This window comes from Lolium perenne, chromosome 6 (genome assembly GCF_019359855.2).
Source record: "Lolium perenne isolate Kyuss_39 chromosome 6, Kyuss_2.0, whole genome shotgun sequence".
NCBI classification, from domain to species: Eukaryota; Viridiplantae; Streptophyta; class Magnoliopsida; order Poales; family Poaceae; genus Lolium; species Lolium perenne.
The window spans coordinates 256,165,134-256,180,702 of NC_067249.2; positions in this window are offsets into that span (position 1 = coordinate 256,165,134).

Consider the following 15,569-nt stretch of genomic DNA (forward strand, 5'->3'; position numbering starts at 1 on the left):
TACCGGATTGAAATTTTGCCATCTTGGCATGTTTGACATTTTGCCCTCTTGGACTTGTCATATACCGGTGTGTATAGCCTTCTTGGCGTATACCGGATTGAAAATTTTGCCATCTCGGCATGTTTGACATTTTGCCCTCTTGGGCTTGTCACATACCGGTGTGTATAGCCTTCTTGGCATATACCGGATTGAAATTTTGCCATCTCGGCATGTTTGACATTTTGCCCTCTTGGACTTGTCATATACCGGTGTGTATAGCCTTCTTGGCGTATACCGGATTGAAAATTTTGCCATCTCGGCATGTTTGACATTTTGCCCTCTTGGACTTGTCATATACCGGTGTGTATAGCCTTCTTGGCGTATACCGGATTGAAAATTTTGCCATCTTGGCCTGTTTGACAATTTTGCCCTCTTGGACTATGTCAAGATGATATTCGACGAGCTATGGCCACTGGTCAACCCAGGTATGCAGTGGTTTGACTTAGTAGTCAATGCCACGTTACTTGTGACATGATGTAGCTGACTTTGGCGTGATACTTTGGCCAACCAGAATAAACAACGATCTGGGATATTAGATGGTGCCATGATAAACGGCGATCTGAGAGTTTGGATGATGCCATGATAAACGGCGATCTGAGATACTAGATGGTGCCATGATAAACGGCGATCTGAGAGTTTGGATGATGCCATGATAAACGGCAATCTGAGATACTAGATGGTGCCATGATATATTATGAGCTAAGAAAAATGATGGTAGCGATGAATTTTCATCGGAAAACAGTTGTGCCTGAAGACAGGGTTAGTCAATGCATATACATCATAAATATTTTACCTTAGTTGCAAGTCGACGCACAGGAAGGTCAGCCCGGCTTTGCTCGAGCCCGGCTTTGTCCGAGCTTCGCTGCCCCTAAACAAGCCACAGAAATACCTGCTACTTCCGCCCAAGCCCCGGAGAGCTCATCTCCATTTTACCTGTGAAAACTCTGTTCCTGTCTCATGAAAAGCAACCTCGTGAAATTTTCCCGGTATACCGGGTGGGAGTTGTATTAATGCGTTAAGCCCTCTTGGTGGTGCTGACTTTAACCGGTACACCGGTAGGCTTATAAGTTGAGCCGGTATTTACATGATTAAGACCTTGCCGGTTTGTTTTGGTTTTGCTCTGATCCTTGCATGGTGAAGATTCCGGATTTGTTTCCGAATCCAATTCGATGCACACTTGGTTCTTTTGCTTTGGCTCTGCCTACCTCTTTTGGGCGTTCGACATATGAGACTCAAAGTTCTTTTGCCAAGCAAGCACTTTCTTGAATTTAGAAATAATTCGAAATGTTTCACAAAAAACTGGTATGACCGGGGTTAGTTAAATTTTCTTCTGGATTGTTTGTTTTCGGTCCCTTTTTCGTTTCTCACGTGCTTAGGACCTTCCGGTTTATCTTGCTTGCCATGAAGCCGGGTTTCGGACAGCAGCAAAGTCGAAGACTCCGGTAGGTTTAGCACGTTACCAGACCGGAAGAGCGAATCTTAAGCAAACAAACCGGTATACGGAAAGAATAAACATATTGCATGCAATTTCGATAGAGGCAGTCCCCGAGATTCATTCGAGGTACCGGCATACTACAGACAGCAAACCAGGCAGAGAAAAGAACTCCTTACATTACCGGGGTTAATAGCGATAGGCGTGGCCAACGAGCCAATGGCGGCCTGCAGCAGGGTTGCTGCCGGTGGCGCGGTAGAGGTGCCGGGATGATCCCGTCGGGCTCCGTTGGATGCTTTGCCATGTGCCCGAACTTGACGGGCCCAGCGCCCTCCTCAGCTGCCGCTTCGCCAACGCCTCCTGCGCCGGCCATCATAACATCGACGCTGCCGGCTACGCGGTCGGTGCGCAGCCCGCGAGTTGGTGAAGATCTTGGCGGGTCTTGGCGCCTCCAGTACCGGCGAGAGGTACTGGCGCTCCGAGACGGTGCCGAGGTAGATGCGGTGGCTGCCGAACTCGATGATGCGGCCGTTCTTGGTGAAGATGCCGCCGTTGGCGAAGCAGCCTGCGTTGTCGTTGATGAAGTCCGTGTCGAGGACGCGGTCGACGAGCGCGGTGACGACACGCTCGCCGTCGATGATGAGGAGGCCCGCCCGAATATGTACTCCAGCAAGCGCCACTTCATGCCCCACGGTGGGCGCCAACTGTCGTCGTGGTGAACAGACAGATGCCATAGGATGGCTTAGATTGGGGCCGAATGGACGCTAGAGGATTCGGGGGAGGGTTTGCGATTAGATGGGAAGAACTTCCGGATGTTTTCCTCAAGAACACGGCCAAGGACCGGTACACAAGAAGAGAGACAAGAGGAAGAACCTTTTACTAGATCGCTGGCTTCATTGATTTCAACATGATTACAAGTGCATGAACTCAAGTTCTATCGTCTAATCTCCTCTGTGGACACGCTACGCTCGCCTGTAAGAGGCAGTACCCCCTCTCCTTATATAGGGGAGAGGGTGGCTTACAGAACAAGGAACCCTAATGGCATCTTTGACTGGACAAACTACTTTACAAAGCTACTTTAATCATGGATGACGCTGGGTCCTCTTTAATCAGGCACGCTGACGTCCTCCGGCTTCTTTCAGCGTCATCTCTCTCTTTGGCGCCAGGGCTCTGATTAAAGCCACTTTGCTTAGCTCATCCTTGTCTTCTTGCTCTGAAGAGAATCTTTGACCAGTCTTGCCGACGTGCTACAGTGGCCCTGGTACCGGTTTTCCGGTACCTTTGCCTGTTATGCCGGTATCTTTTTACTGGTATCTTTGATCCGGTATCTTTGATATCACCGGTTGCCTTTAATCCGGTATACCCCTCATGGTATACCGGATTGTTTCATCCAACACTGTTGAACTCAGCCATCATAATCCGGTTTACTCTTCAATCCGGTATCTTATTCTTTTATCCGGTATCTTTGGTTAGAGACGACCATGTCCGGTATCAATATTAAACCGGTATCTTGATGGCTCATACCATCCGGTTTGGCATGCCTTTGGCATACCGGGGGTCATCCCCCCAACACTCCACCTTCCTTATCTAGTGTTCTTGATGATTAAACTAAAAATCAAGAAGAGTTAGCTATGCTTAAGGAACTTTACAAAGTAAGATGCACCCTTCGTGGTAATGCTCTTGTCAAGTTTGATTTCTTGACGGACTCCCTCAAAGAAAAGGATGAGTCCATTGAGGAATTAGAATATCATTTGAATGAAAAAGAATGGAGATTCGATCTCCTAAGACAAGAGCTAGAAACCGAAAGGTGCATATCTCAAGGCCTTAAGCAGCAAATTGAAACTTATGAACTTGATAAAGTTAAGGACCTAGAAACTATTGAAAGGGCTCAATCATTTGCCCAAGAGCTCGATGCTTCAAATAAGGAGCTTGAAGTTGCTCATGCTTCTCTCACAAGGGACCTTGACCACCTTGAAAGGGCTAACAAGCTTGTCAAGGATGAGCTCAAGAAACTTATAGAGAACCATGACCTACTTCAAGAAACCTACAAGAAAGCTCTTGGATCAATGAAGGATCCCATTGTTGTAGAAAAGGTTGCTAGTTCCTCCACCTCCTTTACCAATGAGCATGCTTTGACGAACATGTTCGTTTACAAGAGGAACTCTCTTTGCATGTTGAGACCAATGCATATCTTGAATCCTTGGTGACCAAATATGGTGTCAACTATCATCCTAATGAATCTTCTTGTGAACAAGCATCTATTCTTGAGGAAAATGTTAGGTTAACAAAGGAACTTGCAAAGTTCACCACCGCCAAGAACAAGATGGGATTGGATGACCTCTTGAGTAAGCAAAGGTCAAACAATCAAAAGTTTGGACTTGGATATGTTCCCAACTCCCACAAGAAGAAGAACTACAAGAAGGAGAAGCCCGCTCAAGAAAAGAACAAGAAGGTCACTAATGATGGCAAAGCCTCAAAGGGAAAAGCCACTAGTGGTGACCGCACGGGGCCAAACAATCACTATGCTTTATTTACTAATTATTATGGTGATATTTATGCTAACTATGTTGGCCCTCGTAGTGGCTCTGCTTATAGAGGGTACTCAATTTGGGTACCAAAAGATATTGTTGCCACTGCAAAGGAACCCATTAACGGGTTCCTAAATCCTCTACTTGATTTTGTAGGGGTATTCCTCCGGTGGTCCAAAATGGGTGTTTGATAGTGGATGCACCAATCATATGACCGGAGGAAGAGGTGTGCTTGACCAATTCATTGAAGATATAAACAAGAAGTCAAGCATCACCTTTGGTGACAATTCAAAGGGAAAGGTACTTGGGTATGGCAAGGTGGCAATCTCTAAGGACTTGTGCCTTGAGACGGTCATGCTTGTTGAATCCCTTGGCTATAATTTGCTTTATATATATCATCTTGCGGATGCCGGTTACAATTATTATTTTACTAAGTATTGTGTGAAAGTCTTCAGGAGTGACAATCTCAAATTGGTCCTTGTTGGATATGTGGAGAATAACCTTTATGTGGTTGACCTCTCGGAAGAGAGCCCCTCTTCCTCCACATGTCTAATGGCGACCAAACATGACGAGGGTTGGTTGTGGCATCGCCGCCTTGGTCATGTTAACATGAGAAATCTCAAACAACTCCTAAAGGGTGAGCACATTGTGGGACTAACCGGCATTTCTTTTGAGAAAGATCGTGTTTGCAGTGCATTGTAGCCGGAAAGCAACTCAAGAAGAAACATCCTATCAAGAGTATCGTCACCACATCTAGGCCCTTGGAGCTCCTTCATTTGGATCTCTCTGGACCATCACATTATGATACTCTTGGTGGGAGAAAGTATGGACTTGTCATTGTTGATGATTACTCAAGATACTCTTGGGTCTTTCTCCTTAAGTCCAAGGACGAGACCTATAGAGAGTTCATCATCTTCGCCAAGAAGGCTCAACGTATGTATGAATCCGAGATCAAGGTGATTAGGACCGACAATGGCACCGAGTTCAAGAACTACACCATGCAAGAGTTTGTTGACGATGAGGGCATCAAGCATGAGTTTTCAGCTCCATACACCCCTCAATAAAATGGTGTTGTTGAAAGGAAGAACCGGACTATTATTGAGATGGCAAGAACCATGTTGAGTGAATTTAACTCACCCTACAATTTTTGGGGAGAATCCATCTCCACTGCTATCCACTACTCCAACCGGCTCTTCCTCCGCCCCCTCCACAACAAGACTCCATACGAGCTTCTCATAGGTAACAAGCCTAATGGCATGTACATTCGTGTCTTTGGATGCAAATGTCTTGTTAAGAACAATAATGGGAAGCTCGGTAAATTTGAAACTAGAACCATTGAGGGCACATTTGTTGGATATGCCGAGAACTCCCACGCCTATAGATACTACAACAAGTCCGCTGGGGCTATTGAAGTATCTTGTGACGTGGTGTTCTTGGAGGATAATGGCTCCCAAGTGGAGCAAGTTGTTCCATGTGTTGCAGGTGATGATGATCCTTCTAATGCCATCAAGCTTATGGGCATTGGACACATCCGACCCACATAAGTTCATACTGATGATCGAAGTGATGAAGTAGAAGTATCAAGCACGGCTCAAGTGGAGCCTAGCTCAACTCAAGCCGAACCATCAAGTGCAACTCAAGAACCATTCTACACTCAAGATGAACCACATTCCGAAGAACAAGAAGAAAGTCCTCATTCCACTGAGCAAGACCATGATGATGATCAAGATACATCCTCAACTCATGATCAAGCTCAAGTGATCCCTCATGATCAAGTACTAGCAAGAGATGAGTGTTGGAGATATGCCCAAGAGGCAATAATAAATGGTTATTATATATCTTTGTGTTTATGATAATGTTTACATACCATGCTATAATTGTATTAACCGAAACATTGATACATGTGTGTTATGTGAACAACAAGGGGTCCCTAGTAAGCCTCTTGTATAACTAGCTTATTGATTAATAGATGATCATGGTTTCGTGATCATGAACATTGGATGTTATTAATAACAAGGTTATGTCATTATATGAATGATGTAATGGACACACCCAATTAAGCGTAGCATAAGATCACATCATTAAGTTATTTGCTATAAGCTTTCGATACATAGTTACCTAGTCCTTATGACCATGAGATCATGTAAATCACTTATACCGGAAAGGTACTTTGATTACATCAAACGCCACTGCGTAAATGGGTGGTTATAAAGATGGGATTAAGTATCCGGAAAGTATGAGTTGAGGCATATGGATCAACAGTGGGATTTGTCCATCCCGATGACGGATAGATATACTCTGGGCCCTCTCGGTGGAATGTCGTCTAGTGTCTTGCAAGCATATGAATAAGTTCATAAGAGACCACATACCACGGTACGAGTAAAGAGTACTTGTCAGGAGACGAGGTTGAACAAGGTATAGAGTGATACCAATGATCAAACCTCGGACAAGTAAAATATCGCGTGACAAAGGGAATTGGTATCGTATGTGAATGGTTCATTCGATCACTAAGTCATCGTTGAATATGTGGGAGCCATTATGGATCTCCAGATCCCACTATTGGTTATTGGTCAGAGAGAAGTCTCAACCATGTCTACATAGTTCACGAACCATAGGGTGACACACTTAAGGTTTGATGTTGAAATGGTAGAACTTGAATATGGAATGGAGTTCGAAGTTTTGTTCGAAGTCCCGGATGAGATCCCGGACATCACGAGGAGTTCCAGAATGGTCCGGAGAATAAGATTCATATATAGGAAGTCATATTCCAAGTTTGGAAATGATCCGGTGCATTTATGGCAGGTTCTAGAAGGTTCTAGAAATGTCCGGAAGAAATCACCATGGAAAGTGGAGTCCCGGAGGGACTCCACCTTGCATGGCCAGCCAACCCTAGAGGGGAGGAGTCCAAGGTGGACTCCCCAAGGGTGGCCGGCCAACCCCCCAAGGAAGGGGTGGGAATCCCACCTTGAGTGGGATTTCCCCCTTGAGTAGGTTTCCCACCTTTGGGAAGTTTTGGTGTTGGGGTCTTATTCGAAGACTTGGACTACAACTCTTGGGGCTTCCACCTATATAATGAGGGGCATAGGAGAGAGGGCTGACCACCACAAGCCCATAGCTTGGCCGCACCCCTAGGTGGCCGGCCACCCCCTCTCCCAAACCCTAGCCGCCCCCTCTCTCCTCCTCTTCTCCCGCACGCTTAGCGAAGCTCCGCCGGAGATCTCCACCGCCACCGCCACCACGCCGTCGTGCTGCCGGATTCAAGGAGGAGCTACTACTTCTGCTGCCCGCTGGAACGGGGAGAAGGACGTCATCTTCATCAACACCGAACGTGTGACCGAGTACGGAGGTGCTGCCCGATCGTGGCACCGTGATCAAGATCTTCTACGCGCTTTTGCAAGCGGCAAGTGATCGTCTACCGCAGCAATAAGAGTCTACTCTTATAGGCTTTGGAAATCTTCAAGGGTTAGTCTTGATCATCCCCTCGTTGCTCCCGTCTTCTAGATTGCATCTTGGCTTGGATTGCGTTCTCGCGGTAGGAAATTTTTTGTTTTCTATGCAACGAATCCCTACAGTGGTATCAGAGCCGTGTCTATGCATAGATGGTTGCACGAGTAGAACACAATGGTTTTGTGGGCGTTGATGCTCTTGTTGTCTTTAGTTTGAGTACTTTGCATCTTTGTGGCATAGTGGGATGAAGCGGCTCGGACTAACTTTACATGACCGCGTTCATGAGACTTGTTCCTCGTTCGACATGCAACTTGTATTGCATAAGAGGCTTTGTGGGTGTCTGTCTCTCCTACTATAGTGAAGATTCAATTTACTCTTCTATTGACAACACTAGTATCACCGTTGTGGTTCATGTCCGTAGGTAGATTAGATCTTACTCGAAAACCCTAAACCACGTAAAATATGCAAACCAAATTAGAGACGTCTAACTTGTTTTTGCAGGGTTTGGTGATGTGATATGGCCATAATGTGATGATGAATATGTATGAGATGATCATTATTGTATTGTGGCAACCGGCAGGAGCCTTATGGTTGTCTTTAATTTTCATGTTGAGTAGTATTTCAAAGTAGTTGTAATAGTTGCTACATGAGGTGAACAACCATGAAGACGGCGCCATGTACCTTGACGCTACGCCGACGATGATGGAGATCATGCCCGTTGATGATAGAGATCATGTCCGTGCTTTGGAGATGAAGATCAAAGGCGCAAAGACAAAAGGGCCATATCATATCACATATGAATTGCATGTGATGTTAATCCTTTATGCATCTTATTTTGCTTAGATCGCGACGGTAGCATTATAAGATGATCCCTCACATTAATATCAAGATAATAAAGTGTTCTCACCTCGTATGCACCGTTGTACAGTTCGTCGTTTCGAAGCATCTCGTGATGATCGGATGTGATAGACTCAACGTTCACATACAACGGGTGTAAGCCATGTTGCACACGCGGAATACTTGGGTTTGCTTGACGAGCCTAGCATGTACAGACATGGCCTCGGGACAACGGAAACCGAAAGGTTGAACACGAGTCATATGGATGATATGATCAACATGTTGATGTTCACCATTGAAGCTACATCATCTCACGTGATGATCGGTTTTGGTGTAGTGGATGTGGATCGTGTACCACTTAACAACTATGAGGGATGTTGTATTAAGTGGGAGTTCATTAGTAATTAGATTAAAACATGAACTAATTATCATGAACTTAGTCTGAGTAGTATTTTGAATTAATTTTGTAGTATTGGCATCCATTTACTACTATGCGCTAGTCTTGTAATTGAGATAGAAATAGTGTTAAAATCTGACAAGAAACTTTACGGACTGGTACCGTATTGTTAAAGAATCAAGAAGTGATTAAGTCCTATAGCAAATTTTTAGTAAACCTCACATTGTTGATTCAAAGAGCTATGGTTTCAATTAGTACCTAAAGTTATCTTGTCTCCGTGAAACTTGAATTTCAAATCTGTTTGAAAAGTAAGGAGCTGAAAATTTAGTTTTCAGAAATAATCAAGGTATGAGATATATGTGATATCTAAGACCTTATTGCAAGATGATAGAATATAAATTTGGTGAGACTACATAAACTCATAAGTTTTATGGGAATGTATGAAGGTTGAAGACGCCAGGCGTCACAATCCTCCAACTATTGGGGCACTAACGATATTCGCATATCCATGAAGTTATTATCCTTAGTATGCACCGTTGCTAAGACTCGTCGTTTCGAAGCATCACGTGATGATCGGGTGTGATAGATTCTACGTGTGCATACAACGGGTGCAAGCCATATTTGCACATGCGAATACCAAGGTTAAAACTTTACGAGCCTAGCATGTACAGACATGGTCTCGGAAAGTCTTCATGATATAATGGATAAAATTATGAGTGAAATTGTTCATCATATTACAAAGTTACTAATAGTGAAATCTAAAACACTTGTCATATGATGATCAACTTAAAGTAAGAACCTCAAGGTTATTGGTATTTGACCAACAAACCTAGAAGTTAATAATGTTAAAGTGTTTTTCTGAATAATGAGGAAAGCTAAAAGAGAAACTGCAAAAGATATTTTGGCAAAAAGAAAAAAAAAAGACTAGAAAGTCTAGCTCAGGTGTACATAAATGATATACATGTTATGGTTGTATTCCTAGTTAAGTCACACTATAAAATTCTTAGGTATTAGTACTATATTGGTTGGTACGAAGTGTCATACAAAACAACGCAATACAAGAATACAATGGCCTAAGTGACTGACAAGGAATATGATAGGAATGCACGTCTGGAACAAAATAAAGTGTTATTATGTTCGTCGTTAGCATTCTATCTAGCCCTTAGAATTTATAATAAAGAACTTAATAATTGTTATTTTGCTCTGGTCAAATGAAAACAATGAGTTGTTTAAATTATGACATTACTCCATGTACGATGGATAAGTTATTATAAATCTTAATGGTGAAACACACATACATAACACTGACGTTAAAATGCCATAAGGAAAATGATTTGAATTCCACTTATTTGTGGAACCGCCATTTAGGTCATGTTAGAAAGGAACGCATGAAGGAACTCCATGCAAATGGATTTTTGGAGTCATTTGATTTTTGAATCATTTGGCGCTTGCAAATCTTTTCTAAAGAGAATGACTAAAATACCGTTTATAGGCCAAGAGTTGAACGGGCAACTAACTTAGTGAAAACATACATGATGATGTATGTGGTTCACTGGACATAGTTGTGTGCGGGAGATTCTTCTACTTCATGAAAACTTCAAACAATGAATTGAATATATATATGTGGATATATTCGATAAGGAAGAAGTTTGAAACATTTGAATAGATTCAAATAAATTTCAGCATGAAGTGGAAATCATCGTAATAGAAAAGTCAAATATCTATGATTGGATCATGGTGGAAATATTTGAATTACGAGTTTTAGCGAACATCTAAGAGAGTTATGAAGTTGTTCTACAACTCACGTTTCTTGGAGTATCATAGTAATGATGAAGTATCCAAAAGACGTATCCAAACCTTGTTGGATCAATGATGAGATAAAATATTGATGCCATTATATTTTTTGTGGATTATGCTTTAGTGACTACCGCTTTTACACTTAATAGAGTATCATCATGATCCGTTGAAATGACACCATACGAGTTATGGCATGGGTATGAATCCTAATAGTCTTTTCTTAAAATTTTGGTATGCATAGCATAAGTAAATAAGTTTACAACCAAAATCGGATGAATGTCTTTGTTGGTTATTCCAGAGAATTGATTGGGAATTCTTCCCACTATGTAGACAAAGACAAAAGTGTTTGTCAATGTTTCTTATTTCCAAGAAATTGTTTCTAGCGAAGTATTTGAGTGGGAGGACAATAGAACTTGATAAGGTTTATGAACCTGAGCATAATGATCAGAGTAGCGCAGCATCGGAATTGGTTCCGGAAGCGGCCACGACGATCATGGCTCCCATGACTACAAAGTGTTTTAGCCATGGAGATCGAAGTACATATTGAACCTTGTAGGTATGGTTTACTTTGTGATCAAATAAATGATTTGTGGACAAAGGATTGTTTTTTGAACAATGATAAACCAACTACAAACAAATAAGTTATGATGGGCCCTGACTCCATTAAAATGGCAGTACGCCATGAAATCCAAGATAGATGAATACTTTCTTGAAAGAAAATGGATCTATGGACTTGAATGAAATATTCTTGAAGAAGCTCAACTTGTCGAAAAGTTGTTTACGACAAAATTCAAAGAGTTGACTACGATAAGATTAGATCTTCCGTAGCAATGCTTATAGTCTATGTGGATTATTCTAGTAATCACTATATATTTCTTTTATGAAATATGCTAGTAGGATGGCAAAATACACTACTTAACAGAAGTGTGTATTAAAGGTGTATACAAAATACAACAAATTGTTTTGCTAGTCCGTGGAATACTAGATAGATATACGAACTTCAATTGGATGAAGTGAGTATTACGGAGTTGGAATCTTCACCGGATGAAATAGTCAAAGAGTTTTTGATTTCATTAGAGATGATGAAGAGGCTTGCATTTGCAAGAAATTAAGTGGGAGCGCTGAGACATAATTATAATACTTATGTAGATGACATATAGTTGGTTATAAATGATGTAATTATATACTTGATTAAAAAGGTTTCATTGAGAAATTAACTTCAATGAAAGGATATGGACTGAAACATATCTAGTGTCAAGATCTATGAAGATAGATTGAACACAAAATAAGTTTAAGTCAAAGTACATAGAATGGATATTGAAATAGTTCAATATAGAAATATTAAGAAAATGTTCTTGTCATGTGAAGTTTTAACAAGACTTGAGTGTATCTGACACTCAATGAGTAAAAACACATGAGTGATTATAGATCACGGATAATATGTACACAATCAGATGTCATGTGCTCTAAAAAGTGTTATGAGCATGTACCAGAATGATTCATGTGATGATCATTGAAAAACAGTAAGAATATTCTTGAGTACTTAAGAAGAACCTAGGATATATATATATATATAGTTTTGTATGGAGAAATGACAAACAAATTGCTGTAAGGTGTTGCACCGATATTTGTTTTGTCACATATGAAAATAAAATTTCAATCTCAAATTAGACTAAGTGTTGTTTAAAAGGTAGCACAATGAGCTAGAAGTTGTCCATGCTAGATTTAGAAAAGTTCTAAATATTGTGACGGATTCTACAAAAGAAGGCAGAGTATGTCATTGTTTTGACAATGGCAAAGGATGTTAAAGTCAAGAGGTTCTTTGAGAACTTGGTGTAGTTCCGACAGAGTCAGAACTTTGAAGCTATATTGTGTGTGACAATATTAGTGACATATTTCAGACCGCGGAATTAAGGTTCCACCAGAAGACCAAACATATTTAATGCCAACTCATTTGGAAATGAGTGATGCGTTGAGACGCAAATGAATTACAAAATACATACGTTTCTGAGCGTGTCAGATCCGTTAACTAAAACCTCTCCCGTGAGCAAAACATGATAAAACACCGGAAGGCCAAGGTGTTATATCTTTACAAATGTAAACTAGATTATTGACTCTAGTGCAAGTGGGAGACTGTTGGAGATATGCCCAAGAGGCAATAATAAATGGTTATTATATATCTTTGTGTTTATGATAATGTTTACTTACCATGCTATAATTGTATTAACCGAAACATTGATACATGTGTGTTATGTGAACAACAAGGAGTCCCTAGTAAGCCTCTTGTATAACTAGCTTGTTGATTAATAGATGATCATGGTTTCGTGATCATGAACATTGGATGTTATTAATAACAAGGTTATGTCATTATATGAATGATGTAATGGACACCCCCAATTAAGCGTAGCATAAGATCACGTCATTAAGTTATTTGCTATAAGCTTTCGATACATAGTTACCTAGTCCTTATGACCATGAGATCATGTAAATCACTTATACCGGAAAGGTACTTTGATTACATCAAACGCCACTGCGTAAATGGGTGGTTATAAAGATGGGATTAAGTATCCGGAAAGTATGAGTTGAGGCATATGGATCAATAGTGGGATTTGTCCATCCCGATGACGGATAGATATACTCTGGGCCCTCTCGGTGGAATGTCGTCTAGTGTCTTGCAAGCATATGAATAAGTTCATAAGAGACCACATACCACGGTACGAGTAAAGAGTACTTGTGTTGCGGTCAGAAACCCACTGGCGAGCAGCGACGGGCAACACAGTAGAGCCGGGAACAACTTAGGGCTGCGGCTGGCCCTGGTCCCTCCGAGCGACGGCCCGCAAAGCCTCTGGTACACACGTCCGATGCTGGTGCAAGGGCGTGCCACCTGACCTATACCTGGTCAGGAAGGTGATGGAGATGCCTCGCTTAGTTTCCTGCATGGCATACACGTAAACATTAAATACGAGCCTCGATCGGCTCTCAGGTTATCCTGTGAATCGGCTCAAGGAGCCGATCCACCCATGATTCGTACGAGGTGCACGAATATATGGTGGTCCTGCTTGATCAAGATAAAGCTAAAACGATCTACGACGATTTGGGGTTTTCACCGCATAATCAGATCATCCTACTCACGATTGGGCCTCGCGGCCACGTACGGTGATCGTAAGCCGATCCTAGATAGGGCCTAAAAACCAACACGAGGTTGATCCTCGGAACATCCTGTCTAGGACTAGCAAACGCCACCCTACGCGCCGCTGGATCCTCCAACCCTTTGTAAGGCCTAACTATTGCAGATATTAAACTAATCCTTGAAGAACACGGAGCAACCGTAACGGATCGGATCTACTAAATAATGATCAAGCGGGGTGCCGCCCCTACACCTAAGATAGGTGTAAGGGCGGCTAGATGCGTAAGGGTTGCACTACATCAGCATATGATACGAAGAACAATGCTAACCCTAACACATCTAAGATAACTACGTTGCTCGCCATCAAAAAGGCTTCAGTACGAGCAACGCATGAACAACAATAAGCTTGTGCTGCCTAGATCCCAAGATGCGATCTAGGCAGCATGATGCTTACCGGTAGAAACCCTCGAGACGAAGGAGTTGGCGATGCGCCGAGATTGATTTGTGGTTGAACGTTGGTTGTTGTTTATTCCATAAACCCTAGATACATATTTATAGTCCAGGGGACTTTCTAATTTAGGCGTGCACCTAACCGTGCACGGGTAAAACTCTATCTCTTACTCTAAGATGCGATCTACTATATTACAGATACACAGGCACGCTAGCCCAAACGTTGCGCATAAGGCCGATTCATGTATATTCTTCCATGTATAATCTTTAAGCCCATCTTGATCGCGGCCCACCTCTGACTCGGTCAAAATCTGGTGATAACACATGCCCCCCTGGTTTTGGAATTGATAATTCCAAAATCACTCTGTTTTTCTTCGTCGGGTCATGTCGTGGCAGAGCAGAACCGTCGCATCACCCCTCATCATGATGCTCTGCCTTCTCAACTATTCCGCGTGATCTGACCGTTGTCTTTGGGCACCGCCTCCTCGGAAACCGCTGTGGCATTGAATCTCTACTATATCCCCTTTATTTAACCGCTCTGAGCAGTTTGCCACTTCATCCCTTTGCTCTGTTCTGGCCATCGGCACCCAAAAAACCCTCAATCTCCCGTAGCCATGTCCTCCTCTTCTTCCTCCTCCGCCTCGTCGGTCTTCTCCGACTCTTCCTCATCTCGCGAGCCGACGCCGGAGTGGGGCTCGTTGGCGGCGCACGACATTCTCGCCCCAACGTCGTGGGACAAGGAGGAACACGATTCCTTCGTTTGGTCCGAGGATGACAAATCCTTGACCGATGGAGAGAGCGACCTTCAATTCCTCGTCGACGGGGAAGAGGAGGCAGAGAGCGAGGACGATCGCTTCTCCTGGGACGATTTCACCTCCTCCGAGGAAGAAGCGGAGGAGGACGACAACGACTCCCTCGAAGGTTACCCACCAGCGAAGCGTCTCCGCACCTGGTGGGACGACGACAGCGATGACGACGATGAGGCTCCCGCAGAAGGTTACGGGAGTTCCGATGAGGAGCCTATCAGCAGCTGCGCCGGCGGCAGCGACGACGAGGGCAGCAACGGCCCTTAGATTAGGGACTAGTAGTAGTAGTTGGCTTTTGTCCTCTTCTTTCCTGAGCAATCGGCTCTTTCTTTGTAAGAGATCCCTCTATTAATGAAGAAAATGTTCCTCAATTAATTTCGCTTCCTTGTTAACTTTGCCGATCGTAGAACGAAGTCGTCATATAGGGAGCCGATAGCAGGACATCGGCTCGCAGTACGAACGCGGTCTGAGGCCAAGCCGCCGCCCAAACACGCGGTCCAACAGGTCTAACTCTCGTCCAAACCTCGTCCAAACTATCAGATTGAACTCCTCAGCAAGCTACTAGGAGATTCATCCCGAATATCATGATTTCTGGCCTGTACCGATCCCATTAACCTGCTAATTTGAGCTTATTCCTCTAGAGTCGATAGCAATGTATCGGCTTTATTATTCTGAAGTCGATGCCCGTACATCGGCTGTACTCGCATAC